A 22,835-nucleotide genomic window follows, 5' to 3' on the forward strand; every position below is an offset into this window, starting at 1 on the left:
GCTACTAGGATGATCCGAGGAATGGAAAACTTGTCTTATGAAAGGAGACTCAAGGAGCTTGTCTTGTTTAGCCTAACTAAAAGAAGGTTGAGGGGAGATATGATTGCTCTCTATAAATATATCAGAGGGATAAATAACGGAGAGGGAGAGGAACTATTTAAGCTCAGTACCAATGTGGACACAAGAACAAATGGATATAAACTGGCCACCATGAAGTTTAGACTTGAAATTAGACGAAGGTTTCTAGCCATCAGAGGAGTGAAGTTCTGGAATAGCCTTCCAAGGGAAGCAGTGGGGGCAAAAGATCTATCTGGCTTTAAGATTAAACTCAATAAGTTTATGACAGGTTTCAGAGTAGCAGCCGTCTTAGTCTGTATTCTCAAAAAGAAAAGGACTACTTGTGGCACCTTAGAGACTAACCAATTTATTTGAGCATAAGCTTTCGTGAGCTACAGCTCACTTCATTGGATGCATTCAGTGGAAAATACAGTGAGGAGATTTATATACACACAGAACATGAATCCCCTATAATGTCACGGCAAACCTGGTGGCTGAACTTTGTGACTTTGTCCTCACCCATAACTATTTCACATTTGGGGACCATGTATACCTTCAAATCAGCGGCACTGCTATGGGTACCCGCATGGCCCCACAGCATGCCAACATTTTTATGGCTGACTTAGAACAACACTTCGTCAGCTCTCGTCCCCTAATGCCCCTACTCTACTTGCACTATATTGATGACATCATCATCATCTGGACCCATGGAAAAGAAGCCCTTGAGGAATGCCACCATGATTTCAACAATTTCCAAACCACCATCAACCTCAGCCTGGACCAGTCCACACAAGAGATCCACTTCCTGGACACTACGGTGCTAATAAGCAATGGTCACATAAACACCACGCTATTCCGGAAACCTACTGACCGCTATTCCTACCTACATGCCTCCAGCTTTCACCCAGACCACACCACACGATCCATTGTCTACAGCCAAGCTCTACGATACAACCGCATTTGCTCCAACCCCTTAGACACAGACAAACACCTACAAGATCTCTATCAAGCATTCTTACAACTACAATACCCACCTGCTGAAGTGAAGAAACAGATTGACAGCGCCAGAAGAGTACCCAGAAGTCACCTACTACACGACAGGCCCAACAAAGAAAATAACAGAACGCCACTAGCCATCACCTTCAGCTCCCATCTAAAACCTCTCCAACGCATCATCAAGGATCTACAACCTATCCTGAAGGACGACCCATCGCTCTCACAAATCTTGGGAGACAGGCCAGTCCTTGCCTACAGACAGCCTCCCAACCTCACAAATTTTGGGAGACAGGCCAGTCCTTTGCTTACAGACAGCCCCCCAACCTGAAGCAAATACTCACCAGCAACCACACACCACACCACAGAACCACTAACCCAGGAACCTATCCTTACAACAAAGCCCGTTGCCAACTGTGTCCACATATCTATTCAGGGGACACCATCATAGGGCCTAATCACATCAGCCACACTATCAGAGGCTCATTCACCTGCACATCTACAAATGTGATATATGCCATCATGTGCCAGCAATGCCCCTCTGCCATGTACATTGGTCAAACTGGACAGTCTCTACGTAAAAGAATACATGGACACAAATCAGATGTCAAGAAATATAACATTCATAAACCAGTCGGAGAACACTTCAATCTCTCTGATCACTCAATCTCTGACCTAAAAGTCGCTATATTACAACAAAAAGACTTCAAAAACAGACTCCAACGAGAGACTGCTGAATTGGAATTAATTTGCAAACTGGATACAATTAACTTAGGCTTGAATAGAGACTGGGAGTGGATGAGTCATTACACAAAGTGAAACTATTTCCCCATGTTTATTCCCCCTACCCACACTGTTCCTCAGACGTTCCTGTTAACTGCTGGAAATGGCCCACCTTGATTATCACTACAAAAGGTTTTCTCCCCCCCCAACTCTCCTGCTGGTAATAGCTCATCTTAAGTGATCACTCTCCTTACAGTGTGTATGATAACACCCATTTTTTCATGTTCTGTGTGTAAATAAATCTCCTCACTGTAGTTTCCACTGAATGCATCCGATGAAGTGAGCTGTAGCTCACGAAAGCTTATGCTCAAATAAATTGGTTAGTCTCTAAGGTGCCACAAGTACTCCTTTTTTTTTGATAAGTTTATGGAGGAGATGATATGATGGGATAACATGGTTTTGGTAATTAAATATTCATGGTAAATAGGCTCAGTGGCCGGTGATGGGATATTAGATGGGGTGGGATCTGAGTTACCCAGGAAAGAATTTTCTGTAGTATCTGGCTGGTGAATCTTGCCCATATGCTCAGGGTTTAGCTGATCGCCATATTTGGGGTCGGGAAGGAATTTTCCTCCAGGGCAGATTGGAAGACACCCTTGAGGTTTTTCGCCTTCCTCTGTAGCATGGGGCACGAGTCACTTGCTGGAGGATTCTCTGCTCCATGAAGTCTTTAAACCACGATTTGAGGACTTCAATAGCTCAGACATAAGTGAGAGGTTTTTCGCAGGAGCGGTGGGTGAAATTCTGTGGCCTGCGTTGTGCAGGAAGTCAGACTAGATGATCATAATGGTCCCTTCTGACCTAAATATCTATGAATCTATGAATCAAATTTCCAGAAATATTCCTTCACATTTTAGGTCTAAATTTCTTTCTATCATGTTTTTCGCCTTTCTGTGTTGTATCCTTTCTCTTTGTTTCTATGTGATCACAAAAGTTTTACTAGCACAAATTTTAACAGAAAATACATTTTAAGATTTCTCACTTGAATATTCACAGGAAGTATATTTTAAATTCATTTTCTGTAAGTATCTACTGTAGAAACTTTATTATAAAATATATGATTATCCAATTAGGAAATATGATAATACCATATCTCCTATTTCAGAGTAACAGCCGTGTTAGTCTGTATCCGTAAAAAGAAAAGGAGTACTTGTGGCACCTTAGAGATGAACAAATTTATTAGAGCATAAGCTTTCGTGAGCTACAACTCACTTCATCGGATGCATTCAGTGGAAAATACAGTGTGGACCCCACTGTATTTTCCACTGAATGCATCCGATGAAGTGAGCTGTAGCTCACGAAAGCTTATGCTCTAATAAATTTGTTAGTCTCTAAGGTGCACAAGTACACCTTTTCTTTTTACATATCTCTTATGTAACCAATCACAACAAGGCAACACAGTTTGAATTTTATATTTCAAATAGCAAGCCACAAAGTTAAACAAAAATTGAGAAACATCTTTTAGGACATTTTGAAATATGAAATAAATGTGAGAGAATCATCAGCTATTCACATATTCCACAAACAGAAAAAGAGGTGATGTTTGTCATTTAAGTTATTTGTTATTAATTATTCACTCAGGTATAATTGTTAGTAGTCGTCATTGGCTTAGTGAGTTATTAGAATTATATCTGTTCATTGTGAAAGACAGATTTTTTATCTAGTTTTGAGGCTTAATTGTCGAATTTGGAGGGAAAAAATTGCTAAATTTAAATGAATACAACATTGCAATATGTTAGTCTCTAAAATAAATGTGAACCATTTGGTGTTTTAAAAAAGAAATCATTTGAAACACTCTGGATATTTAACTTTGAAAATTAGCAACTGTATATGTTTCCCTAAGGGAAGAGGTTCAAAAATACTCTTTTGATTCTTGCGCCCATGATCAATCACAGATGGGGTCATCAATTAGTAACATGATCAGGTGGTTACATATCTGAATTCTATCATCTGCACCCACAAGACTTAATCTGCAATTGCCTGTGAGTGCACAATTACTGAACAACATTAAATGGTGCAGAGGCATTGTGTTGGGCCTCCATACAGAACTGAACTGCACACTTGGTGTAGGGTGTTAAGCATGATCTCCAGAATGGATTTATTTCTTTATAGAGTGGATAGTAAGAGCAGATAGAGTGAAGAATTACACATGGACTTCAAAAAAGATCTCAATACATTATCAATGAAAGATTTGTGTATTAATTTGTAATGGTGAAATACTCAAAGGGTTAAAAACAATTGGTCTTTTAAGAGAAGTTCCACATGGGCAACTTTTAAGTAAACAAAAGGAAGGAAGATAGACTGATAGATAGATGACAGACAGATAAACATCATATAGCTGAATCATACATCCCCTAATTAATATCTAAATTAGATGATGTAATTGCATTTTTGTGATTATTTTCGTCTTGTACTTTCTAAAATTGTATTTCAAAGCCAACATTCTTGATAAATTGAACAGCAAAAACATTATGTAGACTAACTCAGTAGCCTATGTGCTTGAGTAAAACTATTAGACCAAAAATTCAACAATAATTCCATCAGACATTTTGTCAAACCTCCAAATTATCTCCAAAATTGTAACTTGTAAATAAATATGTATGCCTCTGTCTAGAGGCTTCTGAAAATGACATTTCAACTATTTTTATGATTTTATTAATGTTTAGTTCATGTTTTACTGCTGTCTTTGGAGGTCTATATTCCAAATAAATGTACTGTATTCACTAGGAAAGTAAAAGCAATTTCTTTTTATTATGATTTTCAGGAAGGCCTTGCCCAGCACCACAAACAATGTCTTAAAAAATCACTCTAGCTCACATTCAAGGTCCTGTTGTGTGTTGTTCTTTACAAAACGAGTTATAAAGCAATGAAGGTATTGTGCTGATTCCAACTTCATTTCATGGCTTCATATTAGTATGTATCTCAATTTTTACAGGTCATTATGAGACTCAGGAGGTATGCTTGTTTGTTTGTTTCTGTTTTACTTTTACAGTGAAATGCTGGGTTACACTTCTCTTAAACACATTTCAGTTATTCCTAGTTATTCCAGTACAGGTTTAGGTTACTTGCTCACTCGCTCGCTCTTTTTTCTTTATTTTTTTTTTTTTGGTTAAGGCTCATATTGTCTAAGGCTCAGAGAAGTATGTAAGCATCATGACTGAAAAGCTTTTCAAATTAGAAGGGATTTGCAGGGATCAAACAGTCAGGAGTAGAACACGAAGCTATTCTGATAAATGAGGCTTCGGTAAATGGCCTGTTGCTTCATGTATTCATGTGTTTATTTTCTTTGTCCCCTAAAGAACTGCAATGTCTCTGGTTGACTAGTCCTCCATTACTGGAGAATAAGCTAATTGATCAACCTGAGAAAGATCATTATGCTGGCAAACAACCAGAAAAAAATGTAATCGGAAGATGGGAATTAATTGGAAAAATCTGTATGGCAGTTTCATTATGGACTTCTTTTTCTAAAAAAAAGCCATCAATACTCTCATGAAGTGCATTTATTCTAATATGGTTGGCAGTAACTTCAGCTACGAAACAATATTTTATATTAATGGTAATGTACTTTGCAATGGTGGCAAAATAAGAGTTGATATTATTTTTATGATGTCTTCATTAGGTAACCGTATGTGTTGACATCAGTATGGAAATAAAAAGCAGCAAAGTAATGTTGATCGACTGCTTTATATGAATGTCATGCTGCACTTATGCAAAGGAACATTAATGCCAATGCCAAAAAATACATTGGATATAATATCAATATTGATGTTCCTGTGAACTCCATTTCTTATTCATTTTGTAAATGGTATGCTCAGAAAAATAAAACACTATTTACAGTGAAGCCATATGAATAAAAAGAAAAAAATAATGATGTGAGAATAAGTGCCCAATTGTAACTATGGTAACGTTATAGAGGGAATAATTCACAGCATTTAATATACTTGATGAATTTAGCCTCTTTTTCTACTTCTGAAATGGATGCTAGCAGATATCTTTTGAAGAGGAAATTGCAATCTGTTATCCACATTTAATGGATAACTACTTTTTGTACTGCATGGTCACTGAAAGTTTGCTAGATTTGATGTTTGATACCAGGGAAGGCAAGTCCAAGAAGCGGCCAGGGATATACTGAGTGTGTTTCCATCTGAGGAAGAGGCAGGAGGACATAGACCCATTGTGGTGATACAGTAGGTCTTCAGACCAGAATTTGGGGCAGGTAGGGATTGAGAAAACCTGGTTTGAGGCAGAGACGATAATGTGTACTATAGCTGGTTATTTAGGTGTGGCAGCAGGTAAGCCAGCCCGCAGCCCACTAACCATACACAAAGCCAGTCTGATTCTTAATATCAGTACCCTAATATCTATTCATGCCCTGCCGGTGCCAAGGAGTGAAAATTAAGGCATTCAGCAGGGGAATCACGCCTGGGATAGAGCAAACAAATATTGTGAAACCTGCAATAAAATCACGAGAGCTGGGAACCCTAAAAATGAACTGTAATGGTTAGCTGTGGTTGGCCACCTAAGTCACAATGTACTGTTTTTGCTCAATGACCAGCTAAGCATCTCTCTGACAGGGCCCAATCCAGTTCCCCCAGAAGTTCACAGAAAAATTCCTTTTATCTTTAGTGGAGATTGAATCGGATTGGAGTGCTTGTACCTTTCCCTATCTGTCACACAGGTTTTGCTAGAGGCATCCCTCCTAGAAAAAAATCAGCAACTGGGTGCAGATTTCTTGGCTTCTAACTGGGTATAGAGTTTAAATTTAATTTTCTCTCTGTGTGTGTGGCCTTAGATGCAAAAAGTATGGTTAGATTATTGGGAAAGTACAGGAAGTACCCACTCCATGGACCTCATTCATGCCTGGCAGCTCCAATGGTTAATGTGCATGGGGATTGGGAATGGCGTGGCCTCTCCCTTAAACAGTTTCTATTTCACCTCCTTTCGTATAGCCTGGGCCTGCACCCACGTTGCACCAACCAGCACAATAGCAAAGCCCCCTGGAGAGAGCATCCCACCAAAGGACAGTTCAGCTTGAGACTGGGTTCTCTTCTCATCTGCCCCTCAACCACATGCACTGAGGACTTGAGAAGAGATTCTGCCTCTATGAGCTCCCCTGGAACAGCATGTCTCTGTACTGCCCCCAGTGCCATATGCCAGTACCTTAAATAATGCAATCTGGCCCTTCTGAGGGTTAAGTTAGTAACAAGATACGATTTTATATGGTTCTTTTAGCATCATAAGCTAAACTATTAATATCTTCCAGTATTGTTAAAAGAGGTTCTCAGATGTGGCTAGGGCTGATATATTTTACTATCCATGAAAAGGGCTGTTTGTTATTAAAGTAAAACTACTTGGCTATATCCATCAAGACATTTATTTTCTCTTAGGCTGCTATTGATCTGCAGAAATCACAGCTTAGTTAGGCGGCAATCTTGATCAAGAGATACTCAGCCTGATTGAGAAGTAGTAGTTCACGTGCATCAAAATCTCAAGTAAACTGACTGTTCCATTTTTGGTTTTCATGATCCTATAGGTATATCTTCTCACATTAGAGCCTCTAAACTCTCTTTGAGAACCGTCACAGATATGCCACTGAATGATCCAAAATTAGATTCCAAAAATATAATCTATGCCCTTTAGTCTTCTTCATAAGTCTGTATGGTTTCTATTAAAGTTCTGCATGAGACAAGACACCATTTTCAAAAGCAGCAAAGGGATTTAGGAGCACAAGTTCCATTGAAATCTCCTACATAAGGTCCAATCCAGCAAAGCACTTATGCACACACTTAACTTTGAGCATATGCGTAAGTGCCTTGCTGGATCAGGAACTCCTCTCGCTTTGTATTGAAATGACTGAAACTGACCAAGCTCCAGCCTGAGCCACAACTTCAAAGTGCTATCTACTTTTATAATACTAGCACAACCCCCCCCCCCATCCAAGTCTATTAATCCAGGCTGGGAGGCTCACTCCTGTGGGCTGTGTAGACATACCTTTTAAAGCTAGAAAAGACCATTGTGATCATCCAGTTGACCGCCTGCATAACAAGGCCAGAGAACCTGACCCAATACTTTCTGCATCAAGCCCATAACTTCTGTTTGAACTATAACATGTCTTTTAGAAAGACATCCAGTCTTGTTTTAAAGACTGCAAGTGACAGAGAATCCACCTTATTCCAGGGGTTAATTACCCTCACTATTACAAATTTGCACCTTATTCCTAATTTGAATTTGTCTAGGTTCAGCATCTGATTTAATAGGTTAATCTTTTCTCTTTTATACATTAGGACTAATAATTGAGCATAAGAATTTAAAGACAAATACAATGTGATTTTTAATAAATTTTTGCATTAAGCTGAATCTTTTAAACTCAGTTTTTCAATGTATAAAATAGAAATATAAATGGAGCTAAATAAAATCCATCAATTATTTTTTCTTGTCAGGATCTCCCACAAAAGACAGTTTTGTTTAATTCCTCCTGTTTCACTATTAATGAGGCAGCCAGTTTATCAGTATAGCATTAAGTGATTTTGTTTTTTTAGTTCCATATTTCCCCTCCCCCCCACACACACACTCTTCATTCTGAGCATTTACAATGCTGGGAGAAATGTAGGATATCAGTGCTCATTAGCCAAATAATTCCCTACGTCTGGTAGAAGTGTTGTTTATTTGCATGTTCACCTGGATCATGTGAATGTCTCAGACGACATCTGAAACACTAGGATAGGAGAGTTTATAATCAATAAAACTAATTTCTGCATAGATTTCAGAGTCGGGGTATGTATCCAAGTTTTGAGAAATGGGAAAATAGTAACAGTGAAAAAAAATCCCAAATAGTTTTTTTCCTGTAAAATATGTGGCACATACAGAACACATGTACAGGGGTATGGTATAAAGGTTTTGTCAGCCTTCATTTGGGATGGCCTGCACAAGTCATTTATGTCTTCACCTCTAGTAAAGGATGTGGCCCTCCCCGTTCTCATGCTGATAACACCTTAAAACGATCCACAGCAATCCATTATGTGCTCTTCTCGTTTTCTGTATCTTTCCACTTTTCACTGAAAAAAAAAAAGTTAGGTTTGAGGGAGAATTTGAAAGGGGATGGGGAAGGTGCAGTGCATACAGCAGGAGGGAAATCCAGACACAGGAAATACATGAAAAGAGGCCTGGAGCTGTGAGTGGGAGACACAGAAGAGGTGAACATCAAGGCCAGTGGAATTGGTGGAACATAGGGTACAGGATGGAGTGTAGAAGGAAACCCGACGAGAGATATCGGGAGAATGCAAAGTTGTGCAGACTTTAGCTTTGTTGTGGAGAAGCAAAGGTGTGGAGAGGTATTACAGCTCAATGCACTTTTCAACAAAATGGAAATTTTTGTGAAAAATATCTATTTGTGTGTCAATTTTTGAGGGTTTTCATCTTAAACTGGAAATATTCTTTTTTTAAATATCATGAAAATGAAATATTTTCTTTTTTCAAAAATTTCACAGGAAACAATTAATTTCCCAGCCCGCTCTCGTATTTATACTGTGTTCATCATTTGGCACATAAGTATGTAACAAGATTACATGAATCCTAGCGAATGGTCTCTCACAGGTCCCTCAGCTTTTTTCTCCATAACTGCTGGAAGAGGAGGGAGGCTGTTTCCTGATTTATTTGGTTCCTCCCTCCCCACCTCTGTTGATCTAATAATAGGAATGATACATTCTGGCCAAGAGATGAGCTTTGCATTTTGTCCTGAAGGCTGTCAGGTTGTATCATGCCTGGGCCAGCAGCCAAGGTGGGTTTGTCTCTGGCTTTCACACATCTCACCCTGATCCCTGAATGTTCTACTGCCTGTGAAGATTGACTAGAATTCCTCCTGGAGGCTTCCGGGTACGCAAGTTGGAGCAGTAGCTCCAACACTCTGCTAAGGGGCGTAGCATGCCTGACCAGCTCTACTGGCTGATGAGGAAGGGATGGGTCTATTAGAAGGGGTCAGGCTCACCATCAGTCAGTGCATAATCCAATTCTATTCAAGTAGCTTTCGTCATGAGGATGCTAACAGAAAGCAGGACTTAGCTTCCCCAACAGGACTGGGCGGGGGTGTAAAAGGGAGCAGGTTGTTTGCACATTCTCTCCCACCCTTTCTTATGCATCAATGCTGGGCTAAGCACATTGGAGCTCTAAGGCTTCAATCCTGCCAGTTGTTCTGCATGAGCAGATCCCTGCACCCAGGTATAGCCCCAATGAAGTTACTGGGGCTTTTCATGGGTGTACTGAACAAATTCCAGGTTCAGGGCCTTGGTCTGAGACAGAAGCTATGTCTCTTGCCTCTTTTTGGCTCTGCTTTCAATTAAAAATTTCCCCCTCTTCCCCGATAAGGCACTTTGTAAAATCCTGCACGGACCACTGAATGTCAAAAGATATATTTAATTTAACTAACATATGAGATTTTCAATTTATTTTAATAAAGCAGCAGTCTATTTACTGGTTTTATTAGTGACTAAGCTCTTGGCTAGTTTAAGAAAAGACTGTAAAAATTGATTGACCTAAATTCTCTGCAAGATAGATTTTTCATTCTTCCTTTTTCGTGTGTGCATAAGGCATCAGAGAGTTTTTCATTCCACACACTGAATAGTAGTTATAGATTCAATTAAATGTACTGCAAATATATTATGCTTTCTGCACCTGCACCATGTGAAATGGACTGAATTCCCCCTACTGTGAGAGAATCTTCTTTTCTCAGGATGGCTTGGATTTCTGGTAACTAGGCAGCTAATTTCTTGGAGGTAGACAGCTAGGATGAAGAAAAAGGTTACCAGAGTATTCCTTTGTGCTTTAAAAATAGCATGTGAAGGTTTGTTGTTTTCCTCTGTACATGGGAACCATGTGAAATAGCTTTCATAGTAAACAACTGACATTCTCAGGTGTCATTGGTTCCAGAACTGCTACTATATTATATCTTCTGTAACAATGTTGAAACTCACAAACCTAGATTTACATTAAACACCAAATAAAAGCCCCCTGTGAGTGGATTAACATATCAGGACAGTTGGCTGATGCATATCAAAAAGTTCCTGAATTATATATATCCCCCAGTGCCCTTACCCTTAGAAAAAAAAAAGTACTTACAGTTCATTGACTGGGACAGAATAAGTGAAATAGGACAGCTTCACTGGGTGATTGGTAGAAGAGTGTTATGCAGTTAGAGGAAATGGATTGTTGATAGCATTCTGCTTTAAAGTTCAATAAATTCATCCCCAGAGCAAAAAATGGCGTTACAAAATAATGGATTGTTCAGTTGGTGGACTGCCGTGGCTGTATTTAATATGGTGGACGCCTTTATAAAATGGTCACTAGTCATAGGTTTATATAAAAAAGGAAAATATAGGTCTTCATTTAAAAGGACATATGCTTTCTAGATGGCAGTGGAAAACAACTGTAAATACCCCTGGCTTAAACAGATTGCTTGAAGGTGCAGCATACTGGTTCTTTTAATTAAAAAAAAAAAAAAAAAGCAATGAAACCTTAGAACAATTTAAACAAGACACCAGAGAGAGAATTTGATTAGAACTGATAAAGCATTTAAAATTCAGTATTCAACAGTTTCCGTGATCCATTATGGAGATGTTGATCATTATGCCATAGTTAAGGCTGAGGGGTTTTTTTGTTTTTGTTTTTACACGTAAAGCATGGATTCAACCTTTTTGTTTTGTATGAAGAATACAGCACATCCTGCTCAAGTTTAAAGCACCTACTGTTGGACTACTGAACAAATTTCCTGATAACTTACAGGTAAAAATTATTTAAGGTTGATACCTTCAAATTATTAGAAATACTGCATGATAGCATTCTCTTTAAAGTTCTTATTCAGTTCTTGTGTATGATATTTTCAATACTTTAAAAAAAACCCAGAAATTCCGAGACAAAAACTACATTAAAATGCAGTTCAATTACTGATTTATATTCCAAACCGTAGGAGTAAAATTATTACAGGGATATTATAATGATTCTAAAACCAAGCACTGCAAACCTAGGAAATTCACAATTATAGTTACAGTTAAAGGAAATCCAAAGATGTTATGGTAAGAAATGCACAGTAATGGTACCTCAACATCCTCACCTCTGCCCTGTAAGGACACAATGAAAGGGGGTGAGGGGGGGAAAAGATCTAATATCTCTTTAATAAACAGTTTAATCTAACCTGGGACCACTACACTAAAATGACAATTATAATAAGATGACTATAGCACAGTGTCCCAAAGGGACAGAGTTAAGGTTATTTAGGTGTCTTAATTGTACATTTCCTACCATAACATCTTTGGATTTCTTTTAAGTGTGTAACCTAACTGGGTTTTCTCATCGTTGGTTTTGTGATAATTACAACATTCCTGTAAGGTTCTTACCCTTAAATTACTGATATGTAGTCTAAACCACTGCTTCTCAAGCTATCTGATGTGGGGAACCGGCAATTTTTTTTTCCAGTGTGCGCGCAGACCAGCAGCTGATGGCTCACGGATCGGCACCGGTCCACAGACCACCACTTTGAGTAGCATTGGTCTAAACCATTACTCCATTTTAATAGGTTTATTTTTTGTCCAGGAATAAAATAATTAGTGAACCAAAAGTAGAAGCACAATCAATAAACATACAATTCAACAGAAGAAAAAAACTCAGCATTTTGCTATTATAGACACGAACATCAATTCTGTCTATGAAATTAGCGGTATACAAAATACAGTAATATTCTCATTCTACTGGTAATCTTAGGGTCTGATCCTTATGTCTTCATATGTCCACATGCATAGCTTGAGGATCCAGTCCAGAGTACAGCCAGCTGTGTATTGGGTCTGGACTCTGGAGATTAGCTGTGAGAAATTTAAGGTGCTGAGCCACATCCTGGATCTGCTCTTAATTTTAGGGGGTATCGTAGAACATAGAATATCAGAGTTGGAAGGGATCTCAGGAGGTCATCTAGTCCAACCGCAAAGTAGGGCAAGACTATTCTGTCTGCTTCTTATTAGTGGACGGGGGCGGGAGGGGGGCTATATGTTTGTTTTAAGGGTTGTATCAGCTGTGATGCTGTCAAGAGTAAGACCCTGCAGCTGCACCTGCTCAGTACTCCTAACACGAGCCAGCTAGGTGGCCTGATGGATCACCGTGCCTGATTGGCTGAGGAAGCTAGCAGGCCAGTTCATAAACTCAGGAGCTCCAGCAGCAGTAGCTCACTAGCTGCTGAATGCAGCCATCCTTGGACTCTGCCCCACCCTGTGCTCATCAAGGCTTGCTCCTGCTCTGCTCCTCCACAGTTCCAGCCCAGATCATGGCCTGCACCCAGTCTTGTTCCCATAATTATCTCAGCCCTGCTCCTGCCTCCCCTGACTTCTGGTAATCCAGTTCTGACCCTTGCCTCCGATTCCTGCCTCTGCCTCTATTTTGACTCTTGGATCTGGCATTTAGACTCTGACTCCAGTTCTGACCCTCAGCACTGCTTTCTGGTTCTGGCCCTGTCTTGATCCTTGGCTCTGGCATTCATACGCCAACCACTAGCATGACTCCCACTTTGGGTTGCCAACATTGTGTTTAAAAATAGGGGACAGACCTCAGATGTCCCCAATCTTGACTTGAACCTCTATGGGCAAGTCCCTTTCCCTCCCACCCCCATGATTCCTAGGGTTTCTCTCTTTCCAGCTCTGCAGAGAATCCACGGCCTCAGGTGCTAGGCCAGCAGTTGCTGTGACTCTGGTTCAGGTTCTTCACAGGTGCCAGGAGCCAAGTTGGAGGCTGCAGTTGTTGGTCTTTGCCTGCTGCAGTGCTGTGTGCTCTGCTGGGGATGTTGGCAGAGATTTTGCAAGCAGGGAGGCTACACCCCAAGGAGTACTGACTCCCCTGCCAGGTAGAGCCCCTTCCTGACCTTGGTCCTTCAGTGCAGCTCCAGGGCACACAGCCCTGTCCACTTGCTCTGTCAGACAGAGCCTTCACAGGGAAAGCACATGGGGCTGTGCTCAAGGGCTGGAGTCAGCAGAGGGCCCTGTCCAGCTGGGGGCCAGTATTCATGGGTGCATCTTTTGACTCCCTTCCTGACTTTGGCCCACTGGCCTGACCTTGGCCGACATGGACCCTGGCATGGCCCACTCTACTTTCCCTGTGCAGCGCTGAAGGGCCAGAGTTGGGAGGGAAGAGGAAAGATCCACCTGTGACTACTGGCCCTCAGCTGTTGAAATACAGGATAAAAGGCATCCCATACTGATTTAGTATATATATGTAATTTTCTGTTTAAATAAGGGATGTCCCCTGTAATACAGGACTGTTGGCAACACTACTCCCACTCCAACCACTAGACCTGACTGCCTAAGATCTGATCTCCTGACAGGTGCTAGCTGTTTGTGCTGGCTGTGTACTTTCCTTTGTGCACTTGTTACTAGAATGAGGGAGAGAAGTGAAACTGCAGTATTATTACAGAGTCTTTAAAGGTCTCTTCAGACTGCAATAGCTGGATTTTCTGATTCCCTGGTGTGCAGGGGATTATGCTTTCCTTTGAGTTGTTACAACTAGAAGGACAGACAGAACTCAAGAGTGCATGGCTCCTAGTCCTTAGCAGAGTCCACTGGACAATGATGCCTACAATTTAAAAACATAGGATTAGCTCACTGTTTCTTAGAGCACGGTGACGGTTGCAGGGGTGTGCTGTACCTATATTCCACTCTCAGTCTCTGTCGTGGGCACCCTTGCTAAGTACTCACGTTCAGACTGGATCATCACATTACAGCCTCCTTGTTTACTAGAACCACATCATCTCCAGCAGGGTCACTTCAGTTTGACCCCTGCTCTAGAATTCTCTCCAAGAACTTGTGACCGGTATGAAAATGCAGTATGACTTATTAATCCCCAGAACATCACAAGTAGAGAGGTAAGGGTTAAAATAATACAAGGCTAGACACATTATCTTATCTAAACCTTGGCCTTTGTTTTAGGTAGGCTCGCAGCATTGGGTGGGCAAGGCAGACTGCCCAGGCAGCCTATACCTCTGAGTCTGATTCTCCCTGTCTTTGTCTCTCCTCCTTAGCTCATAGGCATTTATCCATTCAAAAAATCCTTTGTTCAAGATTTCAGAGTTCCTCTGGGTTCCTGGAAGAACTCAAGCTGGACTTAATCCTTAGGGTCCCATAGAACCAGCCACACAATAACCTCTAACACCAAAGAGATATATACTAGATCCAGAAAAAAAAATTGGTTAATTACTACATTCTTCACAAGCACTTTGTCATCCTTTAGGATGGAAAGTGCTATATTAGTGTAAGATATGATTATTATTATTATTATTATTTATTATTAACCAGAAAAATTAAAACTGATGAGATATACCTAAAAGAATTTAAATCAATAGTTTAGCAAAAGGCTACCATCTACACTGAAACTGGAGACATATGAGTATAATTGACCATAAAACACGATCTATAATCCCAAATATTCACAATGATAATTCTAACACGTAGAGGAGACTACTTTCCCCTTTTGTAGAGAGAAATGACAAGGAAAACAATTTGTGCAATAGTAGAATTTCAAAAGGAAATGAAAGCTGTTAGACAAAGGAACTACAGTGCATATTCATTTGGTAAATGTGAAAACTCTATTGCAGAATTAAAATGAAGCTTAAGAAAAACAGATGAAAAGGTAGATGAACTAGAACAAAGACTGGAAGACAAAACAGAGTGAAGTGCAGCCATAATCACGACATGCTACTTTGCTTAATGAGTCATGTATAAAATGTGATGATTTAGAAAACAGACCAAGAAGAAATAAAAGAGGAATGTATACGGTGTTTTTTCTATAGTCATTAAAGTGCAGTTCTGAATCTATCAGCAACACCAATAACAATGCTATTTCATACTATTTTGTTTTATTCTTATAATCAAACATACAAGAACGACCACACCAAACAGATCCAGCTACTAAATTGAACTAACCCTGCTGAAATACTCAAACAACTCTTCCATTCACTCTAAGGCACAATTAAATTAATACATTTTAAGGTAGGCTGAGATTTTCAAAGCTGCAATTTTATAAGCACAATTGTCATTGAAATTAATGGAAGTTGTACATATAAATCCCTTGTATGCATTAGCCACCCCAAACTGTCAAGGGGGAGGAAATGTCTGGTTTCTACAGGGAATCACAACTCCAGTACTATAGTGGGGCCTTCAAAAGTGTCCTGTGCACTGGGCCCCCAGAACTGTGCTAGAGGGATGCAAAAGGTGGGTTCCTGCACAAGCTCCTAAGATATTGATTCTCACACAGAGAAAATGCACAGACTTCATTGAATTCAGGTTCCTCTGCACCACAGAGAAAGAAGTCAGATTTCCGTCTCTGTAATTAATCTGTTAACAATCACTTTGTTATATTGTTCTATTTTTTAAAAATGAATTGCATCACTGGTTGAAGCTAATTCAAATATTGCTCAAAGATAAATAGATTTTTAAGGCCAGAAAGGAACAGTATGATCATCTGTTTTGACTTCCTGCATAAAAAAGACCAGAGAACCTCACTCAGTAATTTTTACATCAAGCCCTAATGTCTGTTTGCACTTTTGGAAAGTTGTCCAGTCTTGATTTAAAGGCAGCAAATGATGGAGAATCTACCATGTCCCTCGGTAAGTTGTTGCAATGGCTAATCACCTTCACTTTAGAAAAAATTGCACCTTATTTCTAGTCTCAATTTGTCTAGCTTTATTTTCCAGCGGCGGATCTCGTTATGCTTTTTTCTGCTAGATTGAAAAGCCATCTACTAGCAGAAATCTTGTACCCATTACGTACTTTAAGAGGTGATTTGATCTCCTTCTCTTGCATAAATTAAATAGATTGAGCTTAAGTCTCTCGCTGTAAGGCATATTTTCCAAGTCTTCAAACTCTTCTTGTAGTTCTTTTTTTAACCCTTTCCAGTTTTGGAACATCCTCGTTGCATACAAATACCAACTCCCTACTTCTAATTGATATTTCCCTGTTTATCCCCACAGATCATGTTAGCCCTCTTCGTTATACCATTGTACAACTCCCACGAGGGACTGTGACAACATATCTGAATAGAAATATTTTGGGGTTTTGATGATCAATCAAAATTTTCCACGGAAAGAAGATACTTTTCCCAAAAACTATGTTTTGTCAGAAAGCTAGTTTTCTGTCAAACAACAATTTCAATTAAAATGCATGTTGTTCACATTGGACCACCTTACCAAATGATCCAGATTGAGCTGTATAATGACCTGTCCCAGTCATTATTTAACACAAGACCCCCAATTTTGTGTAATCTGCAAATTTTACCACCAATGATTTTATATTTTCTTGCAGATCACTGATAGTGTTAAAAACACTGAACAAAATACTTATTTTAGTCTTTTTTTTTAAACTAAATCAAGCAATATGCTTTTAGGGTTGTTGTTTTTTTTAAACATAGCTTCAACAATATTATGCCCAACATGCTGAAAGAGCTCTGTTTTGTGTTGCAATTAGGCAATGATCACATTACATGAGAGATTATCCCATCCTATTTACAGTAAATAGCTTCAAGTAAGAAAAAAATAGAGGCTCTATTCATGAATGATTTATATGCAGCTTCTTCTCAAGGTTTTGTATTATTCAAGTAGAAAATTGTGTCCCAAATACTAAAGACATGCTATATTTTGCTGTATGCAGCCAGAGCTGACTGTATGCATTAGATTCCCCAAATTGTCATTTAATACCTTGAAACATCAGACAAAATGCCTTTGCTTGACTTGCTGCTTTTTAAATGCTCTTTTCTTACCACCAGATCTCGTTTTGGACCTGCATTTCCCCATATTCCATTTACAGGGATAGATTTTCAGGTGGCATGACTCTATAGCCCATTGTACCTAAGGCCATGGTAAGAGTATAAGTTCCTTTGCAATGCCCATATTATTTTGCACTGCTCCCCTGTAAGACTCCAGAGCTATAAAGCAATTGGCACAGTCCAGTGTTTTCTATACCAGAAGTTCAGTCTCACGAAATGTTAGGAGGGGCCCTATCGAGGACAGTCATGAAGAAATAATGGTCATCATTCCAAAAATTATCATGTGCCAACAGTTATCATTAAATGGTATCTGAGAAATCATAGCATTCGCTGTAATTATAACAGGAAGTAACCGGGATAACTGTTAGCAACTGTTTCTTTCCTGCTGGCAAACACTGACTTTTTAATCGTGTTTAGTAGTCATTCTAAAATAGGGATTTCTAATTTAAAATAGTTTCCTAGACATTTTCTTGGGGGCTAATTCAGAGCTTCAGCACTAAGTGAAAAAGAAGTGACTTTTGAAAAATCCTTTGTGAAGTGTCCATACGTTAGGATAATGGACTATATGGTATTTTTAAAAACTTGAAAATAAGAATCAGAATATGCAGTCTGATGATGTGTCTGTTCCCCTAAATCAGTGATCTATTAGTCCTAGCTGATGCACATAACTTAGGTAGGTATTAAATTAGCAAATATTATGTCATTTGGATTTATAGTGTGCCTGCAAATAATTGAAATATCAAGGCTAAAATAAGTCTGGAATCCCCAATGTGAAAGAACTTGTGAATGTGAAATATTAATTCTGAGGCCAATAGAGATAACAGTTAGAAATATCAGAGCAAGGTGCAAGTGGGAGCATCATTATTCTTTACCCTCAAGTGTGCATGGCTGTGCTCTGGATATGGCTTCAAACACCACACAACTGTCTTTTGGAATCCTGTATAATATAATGAAAGCATAGGCAGAGTGGGAACCATCCACCCATTGGATTAACCCCCTGTGGACTTGCTGGAAGACCTGCTTGCAAAGACAGAGCTTTCCAACTGCCAAGACTAATGAGAGTGACAGGAATATCCAGCCACAAAAAAGTGGCCTGCCTACTTTGAAGGACAGCGTCCAGCCTTCAATCAGGGGCATGTCCTCTGGTGCAGCGTATAGGAGGGGCACATAAGCCATCCAATGTTAGTTTGCCTCCCCCACAGACATTTTAAGTAATAGCTTTCCATGGGAAGACAGAACATGTTCCTTTTTGCACCATGTTTATCTGCTACTCAGCATATATCTGTCTCTAGCTTTACAAGTTTAATCTACTCAGGTGATAATTAAGCAACAGAATACATCATCTTTCAACTGAAATTCCCTGCAGGTGGAGGAGGAAAGACTGTAGCTCTGGCTTGCCACAGTAAATAACACAATTCCCCACCTGTCTATCTACAACACAAAATGCTAAGTCCTAAAAATGCCACTGCCCCGTTATCCACTAATAGGAGCTTTATGTCAGGACCAGTATGTGGGCAGTCTGATCTAATGGTCAGGTCTAGTGGTCAAAGCTGGCATCCAAGCCAGGGCTAAAGCCAGAATTAGAGTCCAGGGATCAGTGAAAGTCGGGTCCAGTGCAGCAGCCAGGCAAGAAGCCTCTCGGGTTCTCAACAATTTCCTGTGCCTCCTTCCGGCTTAAACAGTCAGATGCGGCCAACCAGCGGGGCCAGTCATCGTCCCCGAATCCGGATCTTCATGGTCATTATCTCCAGGAGGGGTCAGAGTTCTGCAAGCCCCTCACTTCTAGTAGCTCGGGATAAGCTGCCCAGTGGCGGCCAGGGTCTGAGGGCTGCCTGGGAATCCATGGGCCCTTACACTTTGTTATTGCTACCAATTTTTGTGTGGAAGGTGCTCAGATACTACAGTGGTGGGTGACAGTATGAAATCCTGAAACAGATGATAAACAGATAAATTCAAGAGAATAAATGTCAGTTAAGAGATTGCTGCTGAGATACACATGCTCAGGTTAGTACTTCCACTAGGCTGAGTCTTAGTACATTCCTAAGAAGTTGTCTGATTGGTGCAGGAGACCAATAACTAACTTTGAGAAATGAAGGGAGTAAATCAACAAAGCACTTATCTATGTTAGATTAAGGTGTTATTTCAGAATTGAGATTTTGGAGAAAGTGTGTCCAAACCAAATTATCTCATGATATTTTAGATGCCACCTACATTTTGAGAGAATAGCTCACAGGGGATCGTGTAAACAGTTGGGAGGTGAAAATCTGAATTCTGTCCCTGACCTGACTCGGCCACTGATTTCCTGTATGATCTTGTGTAAGTTACTCCTCCGCTTTGTTCCTCAGTTCAGCCTTCTGTAAAAAGTGGATAATAATATGGACCCACCTTTTTTAAAGTGATTTGAGCCCTACTGTTTAATGTTTGTATTAATTTAGCACTCCCTATGTGCTCAGCATCATCCAAACACAGGTAAGACACAAATTGCTCACAAACTAAGAATCTACAGATGAAAAGCACTTTATAATTGCAGTGATTACATTTCAGATTTTTTTTTCACTATTGTACTTCTCACTAATTATCCTTACTTTTAGTTCATAGATCTTAGTCTGTTTAACAGTGTTATTCTCAAACCTCAGAGTTTTCCTTGTGTTAGTTTCTTTCATCCTCTTATTTTCCAGAAAGTTCTCCTGGGGTCCGATCTTACTTCCATTTAAGTCAATAGCAAATCTCTCATCGTCTTTAGCAGTGCAGGATCAAACCCTACGGCTTTGAATTTTTACTGTCTAAAAATATTGCAGTGATAAGATACTGAATAAATATCAATGATGTTAAAATATGCTCCTTTATTTCTCTGACAGGAATTGGAAAAATTTGGAGGTGATGAAGGGAGACAAATTTCTCTACTGAAAAGTATTCCTGGAATATTTGTGTTAACTTGATTTGACATCTCTTAATACTCCTAAAACTAAATATTCAAGTGAAGGAACAAATGTTTATATGAAGGTCCCTGCTCTTGTTGAGCTCAATGGGAGTTTTGCTATAGAATTCAATGGCAGCAAGATCAACCTTAAACTTGTTTATCAGGACTGTAACTTACTTGGGGCTGCTACATAGGATTTAAAAGGTCTGTTACTTACACTTAGCTCTTATCTTCACCTAGATGTGTGGTCTGAGTCTATAATGCTTAACTGAGAGGATGGGGGGGGGGGAGAGGGAGAGAGAGTAGTGCGTTATCTATCAGTTATGCCTCTTTGTGTATCCCTGGATTTGCTGAAACCTTGAGCTCTGTAAACAGCAATGGGAAAAGTAAATAAACTTGTGTTTAAGTGAACCAATGACATATGAAGCAATAAACTAGCACAACAGCACATTTTCAAAGTGGCCTTTGCTTTTCTTACTCCTCAGCAGTCCCTTTTTAGAGATGGGACCAAAAGAGAAAGCCATCACAATGAGTTCTGTAATCAAATGCAACACTTAAAACTCAAGAGAGAAAACATGTTTTCTCCCTGTGAGGTACAGTATATTCTGTTCTTTCTGATTTCCTATTAGGGGCTCAGCAGAAACCACATGTAACCGTGTAAATTCTCTATTGCCTTTGTGTATATTCATGCAGCCCAATCCTGCTCCCATTGAAACCAACGGTAAAACTCCTATTGGAGTCAATGGATTGGATTAAACCACTGGGGTTTTGACCATATTTGATATTTTTTGCTACAAGTCTGACACATCCATAGTAACAAAATCTTGCATTGAGTCTGTCCAAGAAATGTGGCTGCAAGAGAGTAACAAGAAAGTCCTTGTAAATGAAGAGATAAAACTGAGATAGACATATTGTCAATTGATGATAAGCCTTGTTATATGTTATATGTAGGAGCCAAAGATGGAAAAAGGATCTCTAACAACAAGCACTAGTAGTTATGATTGAATCAGAAATGTATTTTGTTTCCCCATATAGCTCATATTTAGTTCTCTAAACAAATCTGGTTAAAGGAAACATCAAAGATATTTCCTGTATAATAGAATTGGAAAATATAAATTCAGTCCAGATGGCTTTTAGCTAAAGTCCTGTCAAAGAGAATCCATATGTTTCTTTTCTGCTAACTCTCAGGGTCAGATTCTTGGGTGCTGTGTGGTTGTTTTGCTCCACACTGACAGAATAATCTGGCCATAGAGATGGCATACCTGGGGCCCTAGGAAGATCACTCAAGCTTAGGGGGACACAGAGCTAGCATAACATCTCATTAAGGTCATTGGCAGTTAGCCTAATTTAGAATAGCATTTAGGCTGTTCTAACTGATAGAGCCCTGCGCAGATACAACATTTGTATCCGCATCTGATCCACAATCTGCAAACATGGTCCATGGATATCCACATCTGCAGATATAAAGTGGATATCCTCAGATTTGCAGGGCTCTACTAATTGATCCTCGCAACATGTGCACCATACAATAGACATGGGATCAAGGGAGCGCAAAGGTGAGACTCAATGCACCTTTGAATCCCTCCCCCTGGACTGCAAAGTGCTCTTTGGGCATAGTCACAGATCTAATCCTCAGTGAACAGCCTGCCTTAACAATAAGAATTAAAAACTCACCTTACATCAAAGCAATTAGAACTTCAGTGATTGGTAAAAGTAGAATCAGATGCCCTACTTTACTATGAGCTATCAGCTGTTTTAAAATGATTTTGCTTATACTGTTTCATTCTCTCAAGTACATTTTTTCCCATCTGTTTTCTGAAATTACATGTACAAATGTTGATGAACCGTCTGGCTCAAGCATAAAGAATATTCTCATCACAATACACAAAGTTTTACCTAAAATTCTATGACTTCACCAGATTATAGAGTAATTACCCTAAGCAAAATGCATGGTACCAAGAATTAATAGGAATACAGAACATAGCTATTCTACCAATGAATTGTGTCACACAATCTATTGCCTGAATTGGTGAAATATCAAAAGCACATGACATTCAGCAAACGTGAGGAGTGCCTTTTTCGTAAGTTAGCAGTGGACTTTGTTCTTATGTTCAACTCAATTCTTTCTGCTGCAAACAAGGTCAGAGTAACTTTGCCAATAAAAATGTATTCTATTAAACTATACTGAACTTGCTACCTGGCTGCTGTCTAGGGCTGTTGCTGACTGGCATGCTTGGAGAAAACCTGAATTCTGACCTCAGAGAGAGCAGAAAAAGATGAAGGCATATCTGACTGTGCA

The sequence above is a fragment of the Chelonia mydas genome, chromosome 3 (genome assembly GCF_015237465.2).
Source record: "Chelonia mydas isolate rCheMyd1 chromosome 3, rCheMyd1.pri.v2, whole genome shotgun sequence".
NCBI lineage: Eukaryota > Metazoa > Chordata > Testudines > Cheloniidae > Chelonia > Chelonia mydas.